Genomic DNA, 22329 nt, shown 5'->3' with positions numbered 1-22329 from the left:
GGAAGAAAGCTTGAGCCTTATCCTCCAAATACAGTTTACATTTTTCCTCATCTAACAGTTAAAAGAAATTATGAAACAGTGTGGGGACAGAAGAAAAAAATGCAGGAAGAAAAGAAAGAAGAGGCCAGGCATGGTGGCTCATGCCTGTAATCCCAGCACTTTGGGAGGCCAAGGCGGGCAGATCACCTGAAGTCGGGAATTCAAGACCAGCCTGACCAATGTGGAGAAACCCCATCTCTACTAAAAATACAAAATTAACCAGGGGTGGTGGCGCATGCCTGTAATCCCAGCTACTCGGGAGGCTGAGGTGGGAGAATCGCTTGAACCCAGGAGGCAGAGCTTGCACTGAGCCGAGATCATGCAACTGCACTCCAGCCTGGGCAACAAGAGCAAAACTCCATCTCAAAAAAAAAAAAAAAAAAAGAAGAAGAAGAAAGCCCAAATAGAGTTATAACAAATATAAGAAAAGGTTAATCCAGCCTTATTTACAGTAACACTAAACAGCAGCAAAAACCTTGATTTACAGGGGGATAAACATACCTTCAGAACAATCACTAACAAATGACGAAATAAAACCATTTTACTTGCTCCAATTACCTTTTAGAAGGGACAAAAGCCTCTTAAGTGAAAAAAATTTAAGGAAAGCACAATTCAAGGCATCGTTAACCATACAGCATTGTAACTGTGGAAAAACAAACCAAAACTACCCATTCGTCTTCATCTGTATCTTCGGCCAATGAAGTCTTGACCTAAAACCACCAGGCATCAAACTAAACTCCATCTGCTACACACATAACCTTTCTTGAAGCTAAACAATGTTATGCAGGACTCAAGATTCATATGCTTATGTGTTCTGCACTTTCAGTAAAGCTTCTAAATATTACTGTTAAAAATATCAAGACTTTTAAGCAACATCTTGTGATGATATACAAAAGTTACAAGAGCATTAAAAACAACAACAACAACCACCTACAGGTGAGGCATGGTGGCCCAAGCCTGTAATCCTAACACTTTGGGAGGCCAAGTCAGGAGGATGGCTTGAGCCCAGGAGTTCCACACTAGCCTGGGCAACAGTGTGACCCTGTCTCTTTAAGAAAAATAAAATAAAATAAAATAAAATAAAATAAGCTGGGTGTGGTGGCGTGTGCCTGTAGTCCTACCTACTTGGGAGGCTGAGCTGGGAGGACTGCTGGAGCTCAGGAGGTTGAGGCTGCAGTGAGCTACAATTGTGCCACTGCGCTCCAGCCTAGGCAGCAGAGGGAGATCTTGTCTCAAAAAAACAACACGAACGTGAATCGAGGTTGGATCTGTGTGGAGGAATGAGACTTCACAAGTGTTTCCTTTGCTTTAAATACTAGTCTTTTACTCAAAGCCTTAAAATTCCCAGTCTCTTACATGGTATGTCTCCCTTGTTATCAAACGCTAGAATGCATTATTCTTTTTTCATTTGTAAAAAGAGTTACACTATTTAGACACTGTGGCACTCTACATACATTATGAGGTAAGAATGTCAACACACTTAAAAAGAAACTGTTACACTCTGCTTCTTCGTAAACAATGTAATCCACGTTCTTGTAGCATTTCCATTATAAGAGAAAACACACACGCTTTAAAAAGACAAAACCTTGATCTTAATTACACTTAAGTAAACAAAACGACTGGCCTTAAACTTTACAAACCAAATACTTACTGTAGACTTGATTCAAAGATACAGAAAAGAAAGTGAAACTGACCCTAATTTAAAGCAAATAAGTGAAACTGATCATTCATATCCCCTAGGCAATTTGAATGAGTAACATAGTAAAAAGAATTAGGTTTAAAATTTACAACTCTTCAAAACGTTTCCAGAGGCCACCAAAATGAGAACCTAGGATTCTGTGGTTACCTTGAAAAGGAGGCGTTAACTAGTTTCTCAAACAGTTTTGCTGTAAGGATATTGATTTTACATAACCAACATGTTTTCCCATAAACAAGTGACCCCACGGCCTCCTAAGAGCCATTCAACAAAAGTCATCTCCACTGCATGCATATTAGACGGGTTAAAGTCCTAGATGGGAAAACCTGTCCCGTCCAATTTTCATTTCCAACATCTGCAACGGATCCCCTGTCCCAGGTAAGTTGGCTCTTCCTGCCTCGAAGATAAAAAACGCTAGGCAGGCACACATGCTTTTGGGGACGCGCCGCCCGGCTTCTCCTCTCCCTTCGGAGTGACCGCTCTGCCCGGCGTGGGCACCTCGGACTCTCCGCGGAGCAACCAGGTGGCCAGACCTGGGGAGGGGGCGCCCAAGGTGGGAAAAGTTTGTCTCTATTAGGGATGCAGTGGGGGCAGGGAGGCCGGCCCCGGGCTCTGAGGGGGCTCCGGAGCGGGAGGTGGCAGCCACGCGGGGGGCGGCGGGCGGGCCAGGGACGCCGGGCTCCGCGGTCAGAGGCCAGCACACGCCCACCCCGGCCGCCCCGAACCTCCCGCCTGCCTGCCCGGCCCCCGGGCCGAGGGGGCGGGCTGGGGCCGGGTGGGGGTGGGAGCGCAGTGTCCATGGCAACCAGGGGGCCTGGCCTCCCCGCGCAGCCCGGCTACCCCGGCGCCCGCCAGCCGCGGCCGCCGCCCCCTCCCCAGCGGCCTGGCCCGGGCGGGCGGTGGCGCCGCAGCCCCCCGCGCGCGGCGGGGTCCCGGGCGGCCCGCGGCTGTGGAGGGGGAGGCGGGCGAGGGGCCGCGCCAGCCCCCGGCGGGCCGCGCCGGCTGAGGGGCGGCCGGGCCAGCGGCTGCCCAGGCGAGCGGGGCGCTGCGCGGGCCCCATGCCGGCCTGCGGCGGGCGGGAAGGAGGCGGGAGCTTACCTGACCCGGCTCGGCGCTCGCTCCATCCCCCTCGGCCGCCGCCGCCGCCGCCGCACACAGCCCAGCCGCCCGGCGGGGGACAATGACGTGCCTCCATCCGGGCACCGCCGCCGCCGCCTCCGGGTCAGCGCCGCGCCCGCCGCGCCCCTCCGGGCCGCCAGGGGGCGCGCCAGGGCCGCGCCGGAACGCGCCGCCGCCCAGGGGCCGTCGCACAAGAAGCGCGGCGCGCAGCTAACAGGCGCGGCGAGTGTGGGAAGGGCCGTCGCCCAAGAGCCGTGGGCGAAGCCCGGCGTAGCGCGTCACCAGAGCGCCAGTCGGGCCGGCAGAGGGAGCGCGCTGATTGGCTGGGCTGGCCGCGCGTCTGCGCGCTGGAAAAAGGGCTTCTTCCGCCCTCTGTTACTCTGGGCAGAGCCAGGCGGTGCGCTACCGGTTGAGGGCCCCCGGCCTGCGCCTAGTCCTGCGCTTGACCTCAGACGCGTTTCCAGAAGCGGGACACCTGGGGGCGCAGGAGTCTGGGATCCCCGTCCCCCGAAGACAGACTCGGCTCCGAGAAATCCTGCGCTTCGTGGGCTTCGCCGTCTGCAACTACCTTGCGCCGCCCTTGGCCTAGCGGACCCAGCCTTTCCTTTATTTTTTGTTTCTTAGAAACAGGGTCTGGGCCGGGCGCGGTGGCTCACGCCGTAATCCCAGCTCTCTGGGAGGCCAAGGCGGGCGGATCACGAGGTCAGGAGTTCGAGACCAGCCTGGCCAGCATGGTGAAACCCTGTCTCTACTAAAAATACAAAAAATTAGCCGGGCGCGGTGGTGCGCGCCTGTAGTCCCAGCTACTCGGGAAACTGAGGCAGGAGAATTGCTTGAACCCGGGAAATGGAGGTTGCAGTGAGCCGAGATCGCACCTCTGCACTACAGCCCTCCAGCCTGGGCGACTAGAGTGAGACTCTGTCTCAAAAAAGAAAAGAAACAGCGTCTGTCGCCCAGGCTGGAGTGCAATTTCAGGACCTAGCTCATTGCAGCCGCCACCTCCCGGGCTCAGGCGATGCTCCTGTTTTAGCCTCCCTAGCAGCTGGGACTACAGACGCGCGCCACCACGCCCACTTATTTCATAGGGACGGAGGTCTTAACAGTTGCCCGGGCAGGTCTAAAATTCCTGTACTCAAGCAGCCCTCCCTCCGTGGCCTCCCAAAGTGTTGGGATTACAGGCGTGAGCCACTTCAGCTGACTAATTTTTTAGAATTTTTTTGTAGAAACGGGTTTTGCTATGTTACCCATGCTGGTTTCCAACTTCTGATATCAAGCGATTCTCCCACCTCAGCCTTCCAAAGCGCTAGGATTACAGTTGGGAGCCACTGCCCAAGACCTGAGGCAGCCTTCAAGTATGCCTGACTCCACCTGTGCTCCACTGTCCATCAGACTCACACACTGAGTTACAGAAAGGGATTTTCGTTTTCTTTTCTTTTCTTTTCTTTTTTTTTTTTTTTTTTTTGAGACGGAGTTTGCTCTTGTGGCCCAGGCTGGAGTGCAATGGCTCAATCTCGGCTCACTGCAACCTCTGCCTCCCAGTTTCAAGCGTGCCTCCTGCCTCAGCCTCCCAAGTACCTGGGATTACAGATGTCCGCCACTAAATTTTTTGTATTTAGTAGAGACAGAGTTTTACCATGTTGATCAGGCTGGTCTCGAACTCCTCACCTCAGGCGGGGAATTTTTAAACCTGGCTCCGAAAGGAATAGACCCTTGTTCACCCCGTCCAGATTTTATCTCAAATCCTAGCATTGTACAGGCTTAGGAGACAACTGGACCAGCTCTTGCTCCCTAGTGCCAGATCCATACTTCCAATCATTTATTGGCTCTCTCCACCTTGAGGCCTAACAGAGCTAGTTCATCTCTGCATCTCTCCTCCACCATGACCCTGCTCCTCCCTGCATTGATTAAGTACCTGGTACTCTCCTATGCTCACCAGACCTTTTCTCTCTGTCTCTTTCCCTCCCTTTGTGATCTAACCCTTTACACCAACTCATGTTTACCTGGTCTCCCCAGGGGCTGCTGTCCTGACCCTCCCTGAGTCAGCCTTTCTTCGCTCAACAATTCCATCTCAACAGCCTCTTCTCTGTTGCTGCACTCCCTTCCCATCCTACTGTGGCTTGGGTGGTCTTCCAAACAACGCCAGATCACTTGACTCCCCTGAGCATTCTATGGCTCACAGCAAAGTCTAAATTCCTTAGCTTGGCATCAGAAACTCCAAGTTCCCTTTCCTTTTTTATGTGTTTCAACCATAACACTCTCCTCAATTCCAGTACCCTGCCCCACCCCACTACTACATCGGCTTATAGAAAGCCCACCCATGCTGCCTTTTCCGTGCAGCCCACAGTGTGTCCCCATAGGCACAGTCCTCCACGCCTAGCTAATCTTTATTTTTTTTACAGACAGGCTCTCACAATGTTGCCCAGGTTGGTTTTGAACCCCTGGCCTCAAGGGATCCTTCTGCTTGGACCTCCCAAAGTGCTGGGATTACAGGCGTGAGCCACCACACCAACCTGGCTTCATTTTCCATGTCACACTGTTGACAAACTGGCCCCCTCCAGGCTGCCCCTTAAATCTTAGTAGAGGCTGGGTGTGGTGCCTCCCAGCACTTTGGGAGGCCGAGGCGGGCAGATCACAAGATCAGGAGTTCGAGACCAGCCTGGCCAACATGCTGAAACTCCGTCTCTACTAAAAATACAAAAATCAGTTGGATGTGGTGGCAGGCACCTGTAATCCCAGCTACAGGGAGGCTGAGGCAAGAGAATCGGTTGAACCTGGGAGGCAGAGGTTGCAGCATTGTGAGATTGTGACGCTGCCCTCCAGCCTGGGCAACGGAGCGAGACTCCGTCTGTCTCCAAAAAAAAAAAAAAAAAAAAAAAAAAACTTAGGAGACTACCTGAGCAACTTAAATAGAAAAGGAATTTTTTTTTTTTTTTTTTTTTTTTTTTTTTTTTTTTTTAAATTAAGGTGGAGTGTCACCCTGTCTCCCAGGCTGGAGTGCAGTGGAACAATCTCGGCTCACTGCAGCCTCCACCTCCTGGGTTCAAACAATCAAACAATTCTTCTGCCTCAGGGACTACAAGCACACACCACTATACCCGGCTAATTTTTTTTTTTTTTCTTTTTTTAGTTTTAGTAGAGATGGGGTTTCACCATGTTGGCCAGACTGGTCTCGAACTCCTGGCCTCAAGTGATCTGCCCACCTCAGCTTCCCAAAGTGCTGGGATTGCAGGCGTGAGCCACTGCTCCCAGCCAGAAAAGGAATTCTTTTAAAATCATCTCTTGGCGTTGTCTACCCAGAACAGGCTCTAAAGTTGGAGGGGGATGGGGGGTTACACCTCCCCACTCTACCTTGCCCCATGCCATCAAAGCCAACATAGAGACCCTTTTCTCTAAGGAACTAGCACCACTTACTGTAGCAAACTGGCAACGTTAATGGAGAAGTCATAAAGCATATGAAGACATTCCTGCCTACAAACAGCTGTGGCTTTGGCTGAGATGATAAACTGGTCCCAAAACCGCCTTGGCTGAGACGATAAACTGGCCCCAAAACCTTGTTCTCCAGATCACAGTATAATCTAGAGTGAATGCTGCCTGGAGAATTCACTTTTTCTCTGTTGTTATAAGCTGTGTGACCCACAGAAATTAGCCTGTTTCCTTTACCAAAGTGGTTTTTATGCAAGATGCAAACTGATTCCAAGTGCCCCACCCCCAAGTCCAGAGGATCACAGGATCATGGAACAATAGGTGTCAAAGAGGGGTGAATTTTCTTTTCTGAGGACCTCCAGATTTAGGGAGCCCCTAGTAGGCACTGTTAATGCCCCACCCAGGTCCTCCTTACTGGTGGATGCCCCCATCCCTTCCCTGCTGCTGTGGTGTTCGCTGCTACTTATAACTCACAGCTGCCGCCGGTCGCGGTGGCTCACGCCTGTAATCCCAGCACTTTGGGAGGCCGAGGCGGGCGGATCACAAGGTCAGGAGATCGAGACCACGGTGAAACCCCGTCTCTACTAAAAATACAAAAAAAAATTAGCCGGGCGTGGTTGTGGGCGCCTGTAGTCCCAGCTACTCGGGAGGCTGAGGCAGGAGAATGGCGTGAACCCGGGAGGCGGAGCTTGCAGTGAGCCGAGATCGCGCCACTGCACTCCAGCCTGGGCGACAGAGCGAGACTCCGTCTCAAAAAAAAAAAAAACTCACAGCTGCCTCTTCTCCTGAGGCTGTTCTTAGCTGAAGGGGAGACTCATCTCCAACTGAGACAATATTGTTGCTCCACTCCTTTCACTGCCCTTTCCTTTCATTACCTTCCTCCCTAGAGCGCTCCCCTCAAGGCCAAATTGCACCTAAATCATGTGCACCTAAATTCTGTCTCAAGCCCCACTTCTAGATATCCTGGTTTAAGACAGTGGGTACCAGCCAGGCTCAGTGGCACCACCTATAGTCCCAGCCCTTTGGGAGGCAAAGGTGGGCAGGTCACTTGAGGTCAGGAGTTCGAGACCAGCCTGACCAACATGGTGAAACCCGTCTCTTCTAAAAATACAAAAAATTAGCCGAGCATGGTAGCGCGCGCCCATTATCCCAGCCACTCGGGAGGCTGAGGCAGGAGAATTGCTGGAACCTGGGAGGTGGGCTTGCACCATTGCACTACAGCCTGGGGCAACACAGCGAGACTCCCGTCTCAAAAAAAAAAAAAAAAAAAAAAAAAAAGACAGTAGATACCAAGAATGGTCCCTAAGAAACAGAGTATAAAAGTGTACTCTGCGCTGGGCACAGTGACTCCCGCCTGTAATCCCAGCACTTTGAGAGGCCGAAATGAGCAGATAACCTGAGGTCAGGAGTTTGAGACTAGCCTGGCCAATATGGTAAAACCCAGTCTCTACTAAAAATACAAAAATTAGCCGGGCATGGTCGCCGGTGTCTGTAATCCCAGCTACTGGGGAGGCTGAGGCAAGGGAATCGCTTGAACCCAGGAGGCGGAAGTTGCAATGAGCTGAGACCATGCAGCCTGGGCAACAAGAGCGAAACTCAGTATTGAAAAAAAAAAAAAATCTCCAGGCAATGGATGGGACACTCACACCTGGGGAGCAGTATCAGGCTCCCATCTCGGAGGAGTAGTTAGGGCTGGATATGAGTAGAAGGGGATGTGTTGGCTTATTCAATCTCTCTGGTTTTTGAGGATATAGGAGAAGTAGTCATTAGAACTGTGAAATTGGGCCAGGTGTGGTGACTCACACCTGTAATCCCAGCACTTTAGGAGGCTGAGGCCGGAGGATCACTTGAGGCCAGGAGTTCAAGACCAGCCTGGGCAACATAGTGAGACCCACTCTCTACCAATAATAATAATAATAATAATAATAAATAGACTTGTGAAACTTGGTAGTAACAGAGGTTTGTTTTTTTTTTTTTTTTTTTGGTGACAGAGTCTCATTCTGTCACCCAGGCTGGACTGCAGTGGTGTGATCTTGGCTAACTATAACCTCCACCTCCTGGGTTCAAGTGATTCTCCTGCCTCAGCCTACCAGGTAGCTGGGATTATAGGCACCCACCACAATGCCCAGATAATTTTTGTATTTTTAGTAGAGACGGGGTTCCACCATGTTGGCAAGGCTGGTCTTGAACTCCTGACCTCAAATGATCCACCTGCCTTGGCCTCCCAGAGTGCTGGGATTACAGGCATGAGCCACTGTGCCTGGATGGTAATAACAGATCCTTTGAAGAGGGAAAAATGGGCCAGGTGCGGTGGCTCACGCCTGTAACCTAACACTCTGGGAGGCCAAGGCAGGTGGATCACCTGAGGTCAGGAGTTAGAGACCAGCCTGCCCAACATGCTGAACCCTATCTCTGCTAAAAATACAAAAATTGGCCAGGCACGGTGGCTCACGCCTGTAATCCCAGCACTTTGGGAGGCGAAGGTGGGCAGATCACAAGGTCAGGAGATTGAGACCATCCTGGCTAACATGGCAAAACCCCATCTGTACTAAAAATACAAAAAATTAGCCGGGCATGGTGGCACGCACCTGTAGTCCCAGCTACTCAGGAGGCTGAGGCAAGACAATCGCTTGAACCTGGCAAGCGGAGTTTGCAGTGAGCTGAGATCACGCCACTGCACTCCAGCCTGGTGACAGAGCGAGACTCTGTCTTAAAAAAATAAAAAACAAACAAAAAAAATTAGCTGGGTGTCATGGCACACGTCTGTAGTCCCAGCTACTTGGGAGGCTGAGGCAGGAGAATCTCTTGAACCTGGGAGGCAGAGGTTGCAGTGAGCTGAGATCACGCCACTGCACTCCAGCCTGGGCAACAGAGTGAGACTCCGTCTCAAAAAATAAATAAATAAATAAATAAATAAATAAATAAATAAATAAATAAATAAAAATAAAATAAAATAAAATAAAAAAAGAAGGAACAATGGGGCTCCAGGCAATTAGTCACTAACACAAAGTGAGAAAGCCAGAGAGCAGAGCCTCCTCAGCAATCTGGCGTCTATAATCAGAGGGCAGACAGTCCTGAAAACCAGGCATGAGACTTAACCTAAAAGGAGCAGAACATTAGAAAAGGTTGAATTGTCAGCTACAATCAGTCTCTAACACCAAAGTCAGGACTCTGATAAGGAAGGAGTGAGACACTGAGACTAAGGACAGGACTCTAATGTCAGTAGAACTTCAAGCTCCTTTGTTCAAGAATGGTACCACCAACCCGAAGACTATGCAGTCACCTCAAATGAGGCAGGTACCCTACAAGACAATGCATTCTTGGCAGGGCGTGGTGGCTCATGCCTGTAATCCCAGCACTCTTAGAGGCCGAGGCAGACAGATCACTTGAAGTCAGGAGTTCAAGACTAGCCTGGCCAACATGGTGAAACCCCGTCTCTACTAAAAAATACAAAAATTAGGCCAGGAATTGGAGGCTGCAGTGAGCTATGATCATGCAACTGCACACTTCAGCCTGTGCTCTGTCTTCAGGCAGAAGAATTGTTTGAACCGGGGAGGCAGAGGTTGCAGTGAGCTGAGATCACAGCACAGCACTCCAGCCTGGGCGACAGGTAGAGTAAGACTCCGTCTCAAGAAAAACAAAAACAAGAAACCAATGCATTCTTTCTGTTCCTGTATCCCCCTGGCCACCAGATAAATCACCAAGATCAGGTCCCATCAGGCCTGCTAAGGGAGGAGTGGAAACATAAATTGAAGGAACTACAAGACCAGGCTAATATACACCAGCAGAAACTGAAAATAAGCCTGGGAATGGACACTAAGGGGCCTAGATCAAGGGCTGAGGGGTGGGGAGCAGATAAGAGAGAGTTTACAGATATGTGGGTACTTGATCCTTTAATACAGATCTCATACTTTGTCAAGGGTGCTGGGTGGGCAGGTTCTGATACATCCTAGGACACCAGGTATTTGACAACTGAAATAAGCTACATGGGCCGGGCGCAGTGACTCACGCCTGGAATCCCAGCACTTGGGGAGGCCGAGGCAGGCGGATCACGAGGTCAGAAGATCAAGACCATCCCGGCCAACATGGTGAAACCCGTCTCTACTAAAAATACAAAAATTAGCTGGGGGTGGTGGTGCGTGCCTGTAATCCCAGCTACTCAGGAGGCTGAGGCAGGAGAACCGCTTAAACCAGGGAGTTGAAGGTTGCAGTGAGGCAAGATTGTGCCACAGAGCCTTGCAACAGAGTGAGACTCTGTCTAAAAAAAAAAGAAAGAAAGAAAAAAAAATAATAACCCACATAGCTGGGTGCAGTGGCTCATGCTTATAATCACAACGCTTTGGGAGACTGAAGTGGGAGGATCGCTTGAGGCCAGGAACTGGAGGCTGCAGTGAGCTATGATCATGAAACTGCACACTTCAGCCTGTACTCTGTCTTCAGGGCAACAGTGCATGAGCCCGTCTCCAAATAAAAAAAAAGACCCACATGGACCAAATTTTAGATGCCATGAATTCCACGGTAGATACTGTAGGAAGGGAGTGCTACTCTCTGGGAAGAGGACATGCTAAAATGCGTGCTACCAGCTGGTGACATTCCATCACAAGGCCTGGAAAACAGTGTTTTACCAGGAACACGGAGGGCAGAGGCAGCATCAGCTGTGTTGGAAAAATGGTACCCCAAGGTGGCTGTCATCTATAAGCCAGGGCTAACAACAGCAGATGCTGTTACAGAACTGGGCTGTCTGGTAGCAAAAAGGATGATAGAAGCCTATCTCTACTAAACATAAAAAATCAGCCAGGCATGGTGGCATGTGCTTGTAGTCCCAGCTACTTGGGAAACTGAGGCAAGAGAATCACTTGAACCCAGGAGGCAGAGGTTGCAGTGAGCCGAGATCATGCCACGGCACTCCAGCATGGATGATGGAGGAAGATTCTGTCTTCAAAAAGAAAGAGAGAGAGACAGGAGGGAGGGAGGGAAAGAAAGAAAGAGAGAGAGAAAGAAAGACAGGAGGGAGGGATGGAAAGAAGGAAATGAGAAGAGAAGAGAAGAGAAAAAAGAAAAGAGAAAGAAAAAGAATGAATGATGGCATCCTGGAGTGTTAGAGGCTGGGTAGCAGTGCTTACGCAGCAGAAGGTAGGCATGATTGCTATAGTGAGCAGCAAGCCAGAGTAGCAGATGGGAGGCACTGACTTGCAGGGATCCAAGGCAATGGCTAATGGAACACAGGGCAAGACAGGCTGTCAACAAAAGCACAATATATATCATTGTAAGCAGACAAGGAGGATCTCCAGGGATTATTGGAATTTAATCAACTTGTGCAATCAGCGTGTTTTTACAGCCTCCTGCTCTGCACCTGTTCTTTCCCAAACCTTGGAAGGAATGCAGTCACCTTGTTAGTTTAAACCAGCTCCTGACAGACCCCGACAACGTACAGATGAACCTGAGTGAATTCTCTGCATGACCATGCTAAGGTATCCATCCCGGAAGAAGTTATAGCTTCATTCCCATCACATGCAGCCTATGGGCTGGCAGGATGACTCACTGCATCTGCACCATTGGGATCCCTCCTCTCCATGCAATGATGCACCCATCTCCCCTCTACATCACCCCATAAAACCCTCTTGTCACTTCCCCTTGGGGAGACACTACTTTGGAGAATACTCCCAGTGTCCTTACTGGCACCAAGTAATAAGTTGGTCTCGAACTTCTGGCCTCAAGTGATCCGCCCACCGCAGCCTCCCAAAGTGCTGGGATTATAGGCGTGAGCCATCACGCCTGGCCAGATATACCTATGTATCTATAAAAACCTGATTGTGTAGAAGACTGAGGTTAACTGTCTTAGTGGAAAAAGACAAACACCTGCCCAGATTCCCCAACCTGAGCCAGTTCTCAATTCCAAAACACGCATCCAGGCTGGGCCAGGTGGCTCAGACCCAGAATTCCAATGCTCAGGAAGCTGGGGCAGGAGGATCATTTGAGTCTAGGAATTCGAGACCAACCTGAGCACAGTAAGACTCTGTCTCTACAAAAAATAAATTTAAAAAAATAGCCAAGTGTGTTGGCACCTATGGTCCCAGTTACTCAGGAGGCTGAGGCAGGAGGATTGCTTGAGGAGGTCTAGGCTGCATTGAGCTGTGACTGCATCACTGCACTGCAGCCTGGGTAACAGTGAGACCCTGTCTCAAAAACAAAAATCGAAATACCCATCCAGTAAAGGAGAAGCCAGATCCATGCAAGTGTACATAGTAGTGATTTTCCAAATCCTGCCCCAAAGAGACCTCTGGCCATGTTTGTTTTGTTTTGTTTTGTTTATTTGAGACGGAGTCTCGCTCTGTCGCCCAGGCTAGAGTGCAGTGGCACGATATCTCGGCTCACTGCAGGCTCTGCCTCCCGGGTTTACGCCATTCTCCTGCCTCAGCCTCCCAAGTAGTTGGGACTACAGGCGCCTGCCACCTCGCCCGGCTAATTTTTTGTTATTTTTAGTAGAGACGGGGTTTCACTGCGTTAGCCAGGATGGTCTCGATCTCCTGACCTTGTGATCCACCCATCTCGGCCTCCCAAAGTGCTGGGATTACAGGCTTGAGCCACCGCGCCCGGCCTGTTTTGTTTTGTTTTTAAGACGGAGTCTTGCATTGTTGCCTGGGCTGGAGTACAGTGGCACAATCTTGGCTTATTGCAACCTCTGCCTCGCAGGTTCAAGTGATTCTCCTGCCTCAGCTTCCCAAGTAGCTGGGATTACAGGTGCCTGCCACCACGCCCAGCTAATTTTTTATATTTTTAGTAGAGATGGCGTTTCACCATGTTGGCCAGGCTGGTCTCAAACTCCTGACTTCGTGATCTGCCTGCCTCGACCTCCCAAAGTGCTGGGATTACAGGTGCGAGCCACCGCACCCGGCCCCTCTAATCATTTAATTTACTCAGTAATTATATTCTGGGGAAAGGGACCTGCTCAGATATTTCCAAGCTTTTGCTTACAGAGTCCAAGTTAATGCAGATCTAAAGCACCCTCAGGGTTCCCTTATTGCTAAGGGATCAAGTGAATACCTTTGGTTCTGACCCACATCCCTTACTGGCTTCACTGAGCCCACAGTGGTCATTTCCCTGGTTCCCAAATGTGATACTCAAATAGTCATACTTAGCAATTGGTTCCTTGACTTGTAGTGGAAGAGTTATTGAGTAGAGAAAGGCAAGTGGGGCTGGCCGGCCACGGTGGCTCACATCTGTAATGCCAGCACTTTGGGAGGCCCAGACGGGCAGATTCCTTGAAATCAGGAGTTCAAGACCAGCCTGGCCAACATGGCGAAACCCCATCTCTACTAAAAATACAAAAATTAGCCAGGTGTGGTGGTGCGCACCTGTAATCCCAGCTACTCAGGAGGCTGAGGCAGAAGAATCGCTTGAACCTGGGAGGCAGAGGTTGCAGTGAGCTGAGATCGTGCCACTGCACTCCAGCCTGGGCAACAAAAATTAAAAAAAAAATAAAAATAATTAAAAAAAGCCAAGTGGAACAAGTGGAAGCCCTGAAACTGCCATCGCTGGCCAAAAGAGTAACTTGGTGGGGCTGAGGGTGGGGGTTAATGGGAGAAAATGGCAGAGAATAGTGCCATGCTCAGAGTGGGTAAAGGATGCAGGGCTGGTGTCTCCATCATATGCTCATTTACCAGTCTGACCCCTGCAGAAACTGGATGAACCATAGATGACAATGAACTACTGCAAACGTAATCCTCAAGGACTCATCTAGCACCAGCTTAATTCCACTGCTACCCACTCCATCCTTTGGAGTTCTTCTACATCCACAACGGAGTGGAGTTGTGTTTAGAATCTCTCAGGCTGGGCTTAGTGGCTCATGCCTGTAATCCCAGCACTTTAGGAGGCTGAGGAGGGAGGATCGCTTAAGGCTAAGAGTTCAAGACCAGCCTGGGCAATATAGGGAGACCCTGACTCTACAAAAAATAAAAAATTAGCCAGGTGAGCTGGTGCGTGCCTGTAGTCCCAGCTACTCAGGAGGCTGAGGTGGGAGGATCCCTTGAGCCTAGGAGGTCAAGGCTGCAGTGAGCTATGACGGCACCGTGGCACTCCAGCCTGGGTGACAAAGCAAGACCCTGTCTTAAAAACAACAGGCCGGGTGCAGTGGCTCACGCCTGTAATCCCAGCACTTCAGGGGGCCGAGGCGGGTGGATCACGAGGTCAAGAGTTCAATACCAGCCTGACTAACATGGTAAAACCCTGTCTCTACTAAAAATACAAAAAAAACCCACCAAAAACAATTAGCCGGGTGTGGTGACGCACACCAGCTACTCAGGAGGCTGAGGCAGGAGAATCACTTGAACCCGGGAGGCGGAGGTTGCAGTGAGCTGACATCATGCCATTACACTCCAGCCTGAGTGACAGAGCGAGATTCCATCTCAAAACAAACAAAATAACCTTGTAGTTGATCCTTCTTTTTCTGAGTCCCTCAGAGCAAACATGAACAAGGCCTTTTAACTCTCACAGATTTTACAACCACTATGAAAAAAACGAAGAAAATAATATAAACAGTGAAAAATAGATTGGTCACAAAATACATTCAAAAGAAGCACCTACCATATTTCACCACAAAAAAAAAGGCAAAGAAGGGAGGGGGAGAGAAAGAGGGAGAGGAAGAGAAAGAGGGAGAGGAAGAAAGAAAGAGGTAAGGAAAGGAGAGGGGAGGGGTGGGGGAAGGAGGGAAGGAAGGAGAAAGAAAAAAGAAAGAAAGAGAGAGGCACATGCCTATAATCCCAGCACTTTGAGAGGCTGAGGCAGGAGGATCACTTGAGATCAGGAGTTCGAGACCAGCCTGGCCAACATGGTGAAACCCCATTTCTAATAAAAAATACAAAAGTCACTTGAGCATGGTGGTGCATGCCTGTAGTCCCAGCTACTCGAGAGTCTGAGGCATGAGAATCGCTTGAACTCGGGAGGTGGAGGTTGCAGTGAGCTGAGATCGCGCCACTGCACTCCAGCCTGGGTGACAGAGTGAGACTTGGTCCCAAGGTAACAAAAAAAAAAAAAAAAAGGGAGAGAGAGAGAGAAGAAAAGAAGGAAGGAGGGAAGAAAGGAAGAAAGGAGGGAGGGAGGGAGGGAAAGGAAGAGAAGGAAGGGAGGGAAGGAAGGAAGAAGGGAAGGGAGGGAGGGAAGGAGGGAGACAAGGGAGGGAGAGAGAGAGGGAGGGAAGGGAGGGAGGGAGAGAGGGAGGGTAAAAAGAGTACCTTCCGTTCACTCAGAGTGCTCAGATGACACCAATCAATAGACTTGTCCCAGCAGCCCACACGGAGACTCAGTCACAGAGAGCACTGTTTGGAAACAGACACACTAGGTGTAAATTCCAGCCCTGGCTTATATTTATCTGTTAAGTTCTCTGATCCTTGCTTCAGACTCTCATGAAATGAAAGGCTGTTTTAATTTATCTTAAGCCAAGTTTATCCTAATGGATGATTAACACCACTTCCCTGCACACCAACATAAGACATGAAAGCGTGAGGGCCGGGCGCGGTGGCTCAAGCCTGTAATCCCAGCACTTTGGGAGGCCGAGACGGGCGGATCACGAGGTCAGGAGATCGAGACCATCCTGGCTAACACAATGAAACCCCGTCTCTACTAAAAATACAAAAAAATTAGCCGGGCGAGGTGGCGGGCGCCTGTAGTCCCAGCTACTCGGGAGGCTGAGGCAGGAGAATGGCGTAAACCCGGGAGGCGGAGTTTGCAGTGAGCCGAGATAGTGCCACTGCACTCCAGCCTGGGCGACAGAGCGAGACTCTGTCTCAAAAAAAAAAAAAAAAAAAAAAAAAAAAAAAAAGACATGAAAGTGTGAAAGTGTTCAAGGAGGGATATATTTAATCTTCTGAGGACCAGTGTCTCCTAGGAAGACAGGAAATCTGAAACTGTGGCTGGCCAGGTCTTAGACCCAGCTTGTTTTTAGGAGACAGATCCCAAATCTCTCCTTTATGAATTGACAAAATATTAACTTAGAATTGAGAGGGGGTCATTGGAGATGCTGTGCCTACTTTCCAGAGACTGTTTTGTTTGGAACCCGGAGCTGTGGGTATTAATTATTTACTACACATTGTCATGATGCCTTAAATGAGGAAGGTAATACTTGGTGGGTTTACCCCTGAAGTGGATAACGTTCAGGAAAAGTTTTACAATGGAAATGACACTTGAAATAGGTCCTTGAGTCTGGGCGTGGTGACTCACGCCTGTAATCCCAGAACTTTGGGAGCCCAAGGCGGGCATATCCCCTGAGGTCAGGAGTTCAAGACCAGCCTGGCCGACATGGTGAAACCCCGTCTCTGCTAAAAATACAAAAATTAGCTGGGTGTGGTGAGAGGTGCCTGTAATCCCAGCTACTCAGGAGGCTGAGGCAGGTGAATCGCTTGAACCCAGGAGGCAGAGGTTGCAGTGAGCTGAGATCACATTACTGCCTAGGTGACAGAACAAGAATATGCCTCAAAAAAAAAAAAAAAAAAAAAAAAAAAGAAGAAGACGAAAAAGAAGAAGGAGGAGAAATAAGTCGAAGTGAGGACTAAGCAGGATTTTTTTCCAGGCAGATATCGAATAGAAAAAGGATGCCAGCCAGCATTCCAGCATTTCAGGAACAAATGCCAATTGAGGGTGCTGTGGTGCACCCCTGTAGTCCCAGCTATTTGGGAGACTGCGGTGGGATGGATCAAGCCCAGTCTGGGCAAAATAGCTAGACACCACCCCACTTTGCACCCCCATCTCCCCGTCTCCAAAAAAAATTTTTTTACAAGACTATTAAATCAACTATGTATATATATATATATAGAAAGAGAGAAAGAGAGAGACGGAAAGAGAGAGAGAGAGAGAGAGAGAGAGAGGGAGAGACAGGGCCTCACTTTGTTACCAGGCTGAAGTGCAGTGGTGTGATCACAGCTTACTGCAATCTCTGCTGCCCAGGCTTAAGCCATCCTCCCACCTCGGCCTTCCAAGTAGCTGGGACTAAAGACGCATGCCAGTAAGCCTGGCTAATACTTTTTTGTATTTTTTTGTAGATACATATATATATATTTTTGTAACATATAGTTATATAGAGAGTATATAATATATATATAGTTAGTTTTGTTTTTTTGTTTGAGACAGAGTCTCACTCTGTCGCCCAGGCTAGAGTGCAGTGGCACGATCCCGACTCACTGCAACCTCCGCCTCCTGGGTTCAAGCGATTCTTCTGCCTCAGTCTCCCGAGTAGCTGGGATTACAGGCACGCGCGACCGTGCCCAGCTAATTTTTGTATTTTTAGTAGAGATGGGGTTTCACCACGTTAGCCAGGTTGGTCTCAAACTCCTGGCCTCAGGTGATCCACCTGCCTCGGCTTCCCAAAATGCTGAAGTGCTCGGAGTAGAGGTGTGAGCCACCGTGCCTGGCATATATATATACATATTTTTTTTTCTTTTTCTTTTTTGTTTTGAGACAGAGTTTCAATCTTGTTGCCCAGGCTGGTGTGCAATGGCGTGATCTCAGCTCACTGCAACCTCAGTCTCCTGGGTTCAAGCAATTCTCCTGCCTCAGCCTCCCAAGTAGCTGGGATTACAGGCATGCACCACCATGCCTGTCTAATTTTGTATTTTTAGTAGAGACAGGGTTTCTCCATGTTGGTCAGGCTGGTCTCGAACTCCCGATCTCAGGTGATCTGCCCAGCTCGACCTCCCAAAGTGCTGGGATTACAGGCATGAGCCACTGCGCCCGGCCCCATATATATATTTTTTGAGACAGAGTCTTGCTGTGTCTCCCAGGCTGGAGTGCAGTGACGTGATCTCAGCTCACTGCAACCTCTGCCTCCCGGGTTCAAGCCACATTGGTGCCTCCCACGCCCAGCCACAACAAGCCATATTTCATCAGACACTTGAGGGATGAGTATCAGAAAGTCAGGTGAAGTGGCTGGGCGCGGTGGCTCACAACTGTAATCTCAGCACTTTGGGAGGCCGAGGTGGGCAGATCACGAGGTCAGGAGTCAGAGACCAGCCTAACATGGTGAAACCCCATCTCTACTAAATACAAAAAATGAGCCGGGCATGGTGGTGCATGCCTGTAATCCCAGCTACTCAGGAGGCTGAGGAAGGAGAATCACTTGAACCTGGGAGGCGAAGGTTGCAGTGAGCCGAGATCACACCCTTGCACTCCAGCCTGGGTGACAGGGTGAGACTCCGTCTCAAAAAAAAAAAAAAAAGAAAGTCAGGTGAAGCAGGGACAGGGTCCAGGGTCAGAAGAGTGTTCTGGGTGGAAGGAACAGAAGCTATATGTATTACGTTTTTTAAATTTTCTGTATTTATGATGCTTTGACATCTTACAAAACTTGCTGGCCTGAAAGAGACTCCCCGTCCCGGGGTAGCCAATCCTCAGGACACCAAAGACCTCAACCAGGAGGATGTCTTTAGTCCTAGCACTTTGAGAGGCCAAGGCAGGTGTATCACCCAAGGTCAGGTGTTCAAGATGAGCCTGGTCAACAACATGGTGAAAACCCATCTCTACTAAAAATACAAAAAAAAAAAAAAAAATTAGCCAGGCTTGGTAGTGGGCGCCTGTAATCCCAGCCACTCAGGAGGCTGAGGCACGAGAATCGCTTGAACCTGGGAGGTGGAGGTTGCAGTGAACAGAGATCATGCCACTTCACTCCAGCCTGGGTAACAGAGTGAAACTCTGTCTCAAAAAATAAATAAATAAATAAATAAATAAATAAATAAATAAATATAGAAAAGAAACCCCAGTGCAGGCTCTGGCTCAGGCTTCTGCCACCTGACCAAAACCTGGCACTCCTGACCAAAACCTGGCACTCCCTATGGCCCTTCTGCCACCTGACCAAAACCTGGTACTCCCTATGGCCCTTCGTGTCATTTGGTGAGCCCCCTCCCTGGACCTGTGAGTACACAAACATCTTCCTTCCAAGCTTGGTACTCGCTGTCCCCTCGTGTGGGTGCACTGATTGTCCCATACCATGTCCATCATCTCTCCATGCTTGGAACACTTCAGGCTTCAAGGAGGGGGTTTGAGGAAGAACAGGAGAGAAGGAGAGCAAAATGTCAAACTCACCTTGATGAGTTGGTGGAAAGAGAAAATTATAAATTCTCAGAAGAAATCTTTTTGTTTAGGGAGATTCTAATGGTGAAAGATCGATGACGAGATGCTACCACTGGGATAGTGACGTCAGTCAGGGTTGGCAGGACAAGTTAGCCTCCTAGGAGCAAAGAAGGATCGTCAATAAGAGTAATAAGACTAGGAGGCCAGGCACGGTGGCTCACGCCTGTAATCCCAGCACTTTGGGAGACCAAGGTGGGCGATCACCTGAAGTCAGGAGTTCCAGACCAGCCTGGTCAACATGGTGAAACCCCATCTCTACTAAAAATATCAAAATTAGCCGAGTGTGGTGGTTTACAGCCGGGTGCCTGTAATCCCAGCTACTCGGGAGGCTGAGGCAGGAGAATCTCTTGAACCCGGGAGGCAGAGGTTGCAGTGAGCCGAGATTGCACTACTGCACTCCAGCCTGGGGTGACAGATCCAGACTCTGTCGCAAAAAGAAAAAAAAAAGGAATGTGAGTAAGGTTTTTAAAAGTTGTTTTTTTGTTTTTTTTTTTTTGTTTTTTTTTTTTGAGACAGAGTCTCACTCTGTCCCCCAGGCTGGAGTGCAGTGGTGCGATCTGGGCTCACTGCAAGCTCTGCTTCCTGGGTTCACGCCATTCTCCTGCCTCAGCCTCCTGAGTAGCTGGGACTACAGGTGCCCGCCACCGCGCCTGGCTAATTTTTTTTTTGTATTTTTAGTAGAGGTGGGGTTTCACCGTGGTCTCAGTCTCCTGACCTTGTGATCCACCCACCTCGGCCTCCCAAAGTGCTGGGATTACAGGCGTGAGCCACTGCGCCCGGCCGGTTTTTAAAAGTTTTATGTTTTAGAGACAGGGTCTCGCTCTGTTGCCCAGGCTGGAGTGCACTGGTGCAATCACAGCTCAGTGCCCGGCTAGTTTTTAAATATTTCGTAGAGACAAAGTCTTGCTATGTTGCCCAGGTGGGTCTCAAACTCCTGGCCTCAAGCAATCCTCCTGCCTTGGCCTCCCAAAGTGCTGGGATTACAGCTGTGAGCCACCATGCCTGTCCTAGAGTTGATATTAATAGCAGGTAGCCGTTGAAAGTGACTATGTCCCAGGTCCCTTGCCTAAATTATTTAGATATCTTTTTTTTTTTTTTTTTTTGAGATGGAGTCTCACTCTGTTGCCCAGGCTGGAGTGCAGTGGCCGGATCTCAGCTCACTGCAAGCTCCGCCTCCCGGGTTTACGCCATTCTCCTGCCTCAGCCTCCCGAGTAGCTGGGACTACAAATGCCCGCCACCTTGCCCAGCTAGTTTTTTGTATTTTTTAGTAGAGACGGGCTTTCACCGTGTTAGCCAGGATGGTCTTGATCTCCTGACCTTGTGATCTGCCTGTCTCGGCCTCCCAAAGTGCTGGGATTACAGGCTTGAGCCACTGCACCTGGCCTATTTAGATATCTTTTTTTTTTTTTTTTTTTTTTGAGACGGAGTCTTGCTCTGTCACCCAGGCTGGAGTGCAGTGGCCAGATCTCAGCTCACTGCAAGCTCCGCCTCCCGGGTTTACGCCATTCTCCTGCCTCAGCCTCCCGAGTAGCTGGGACTACAGGCGCCCGCCACCGCGCCCGGCTAGTTTTTTGTATTTTTAGTAGAGACGGGGTTTCACCGTGTTAGCCAGGATGGTCTCGATCTCCTGACCTCGTGATCCGCCCGCCTCGGCCTCCCAAAGTGCTGGGATTACAGGCTTGAGCCACCGCGCCGGGCCGTAGATATCTTAACTCATTTACTATTTGCAACAGGAGTACAAAGCAGATACAATTAGTACTTCCATTTTACAGGTTACAGGTTAAGTACCTTGTTCACAGTCTTACAATTAGTATCGAACATATGTTCCTCCGGGGACTGGGGACAGAGGGATTTTCTAGGCAGATGGGACAACATATGCAAAAACGGGAATAAAAAGAAATAAAGGAGGCAAGACTAGGGTATAGCTTATCTCAAATAGTTGTTGGAGAAGATTCACACTCTCTCTGAAAAATATCTCAACTTAGTATAATAAAAGAGAATTAAAGAAGTGTCAGGCAGGGCAGAGAGCTCATTCCTGTAATCCCAGCACTTTGAGAGACCAAAGCGGGTGGATTGCTTCAGTCCAGGAGTTCAAGATCAGCCTGGGCAACATGGCAAGACCCCCATCTCTACAAAAAATTTTAAAATGAGACAGGCACAGTGGCACACACATGTACTCCCAGCTACTCAGGAGGCTGAGGTGGGAGGATCACTTGTGCCCAGCAGTTTGAGGCTACAGTGAGCTATGATTACACTCCAGTCTGGACAACAGAGTGAGACTTAGTCTCAAAAAAAAAAAAAAAAAAAAAAAGAAGTGCACAGGCCAGGTGCGGTGGCTTACGTCTGTAATCCCAGCACTTTGGTAGGCCAAGGCAGGTGGATCACCTGAGGTCAGGAGTTTGAGACCAGCCTGGCCAACATGGTGAATTCCGTCTCTACTAAAAATACGAAAATTATCTGGGCGTGGTGGCACACCCCTGTTATCCCAGCTACTTGGGAGGCTGAGGCAGGAGAATCACTTCAACCCGGTAGGCAGAGGTTGCAGTGAGCTGAGATCACACCACTGCACTCCAGCCTGGGTGACAGAGTGAGACTCCATCTCCAAAAAAAAAGAAAAGGAAAGAAAAAAAAAATTAGCCGGGCGAGGTGGCTGTCTCCTGTAATCCCAGGTACTCAGGAGGCTGAGTCAGGAGAATTGCTTGAACCCAGGAGGCAAAGGTTGCAATGAGCCGAGATCTCGGCATTGCAATCCAGCCTGGGTGACAGAGTCAGATTCTGTCTCAAAAAAAAAAAAAAAAAAAAAAAAGTGTGGTTATCACCAGGGTAGTTTCTCTCATCTCGATGTTGGCAGCCAGTGTCTGTGGTGGCACTGAGGTCTCCTACAAAGAGTGGCTTATGGGGCATTAAAAATAAATATACTAATAGGCCGGGCATGGTG

General features: G+C 49.5%; 2 protein-coding genes across 3 annotated transcripts in view; both read right to left on the bottom strand.

Moving 5' to 3' along the window:
• Positions 1-2999, bottom strand: part of USP42 (ubiquitin specific peptidase 42) — a 59494-nt gene extending 56495 nt beyond the window's left edge. For both annotated transcript variants that reach the window (XM_050783941.1, XM_050783940.1), the window contains exon 1: positions 2834-2999. The gene's annotated coding sequence lies outside the window, so the exon portion shown is untranslated. The remainder of the gene's footprint in view (positions 1-2833) is intronic.
• The window catches only part of RAC1 (Rac family small GTPase 1), a 396460-nt gene that overhangs the window by 321375 nt on the left and 52756 nt on the right, over positions 1-22329 (bottom strand). The window lies entirely within an intron of this gene.

The sequence above is a fragment of the Macaca thibetana genome, chromosome 3, assembly GCF_024542745.1.
Source record: "Macaca thibetana thibetana isolate TM-01 chromosome 3, ASM2454274v1, whole genome shotgun sequence".
In the NCBI taxonomy this organism is placed as follows: Eukaryota; Metazoa; Chordata; class Mammalia; order Primates; family Cercopithecidae; genus Macaca; species Macaca thibetana.
This window is presented reverse-complemented; position numbering and strand designations above follow the sequence as displayed.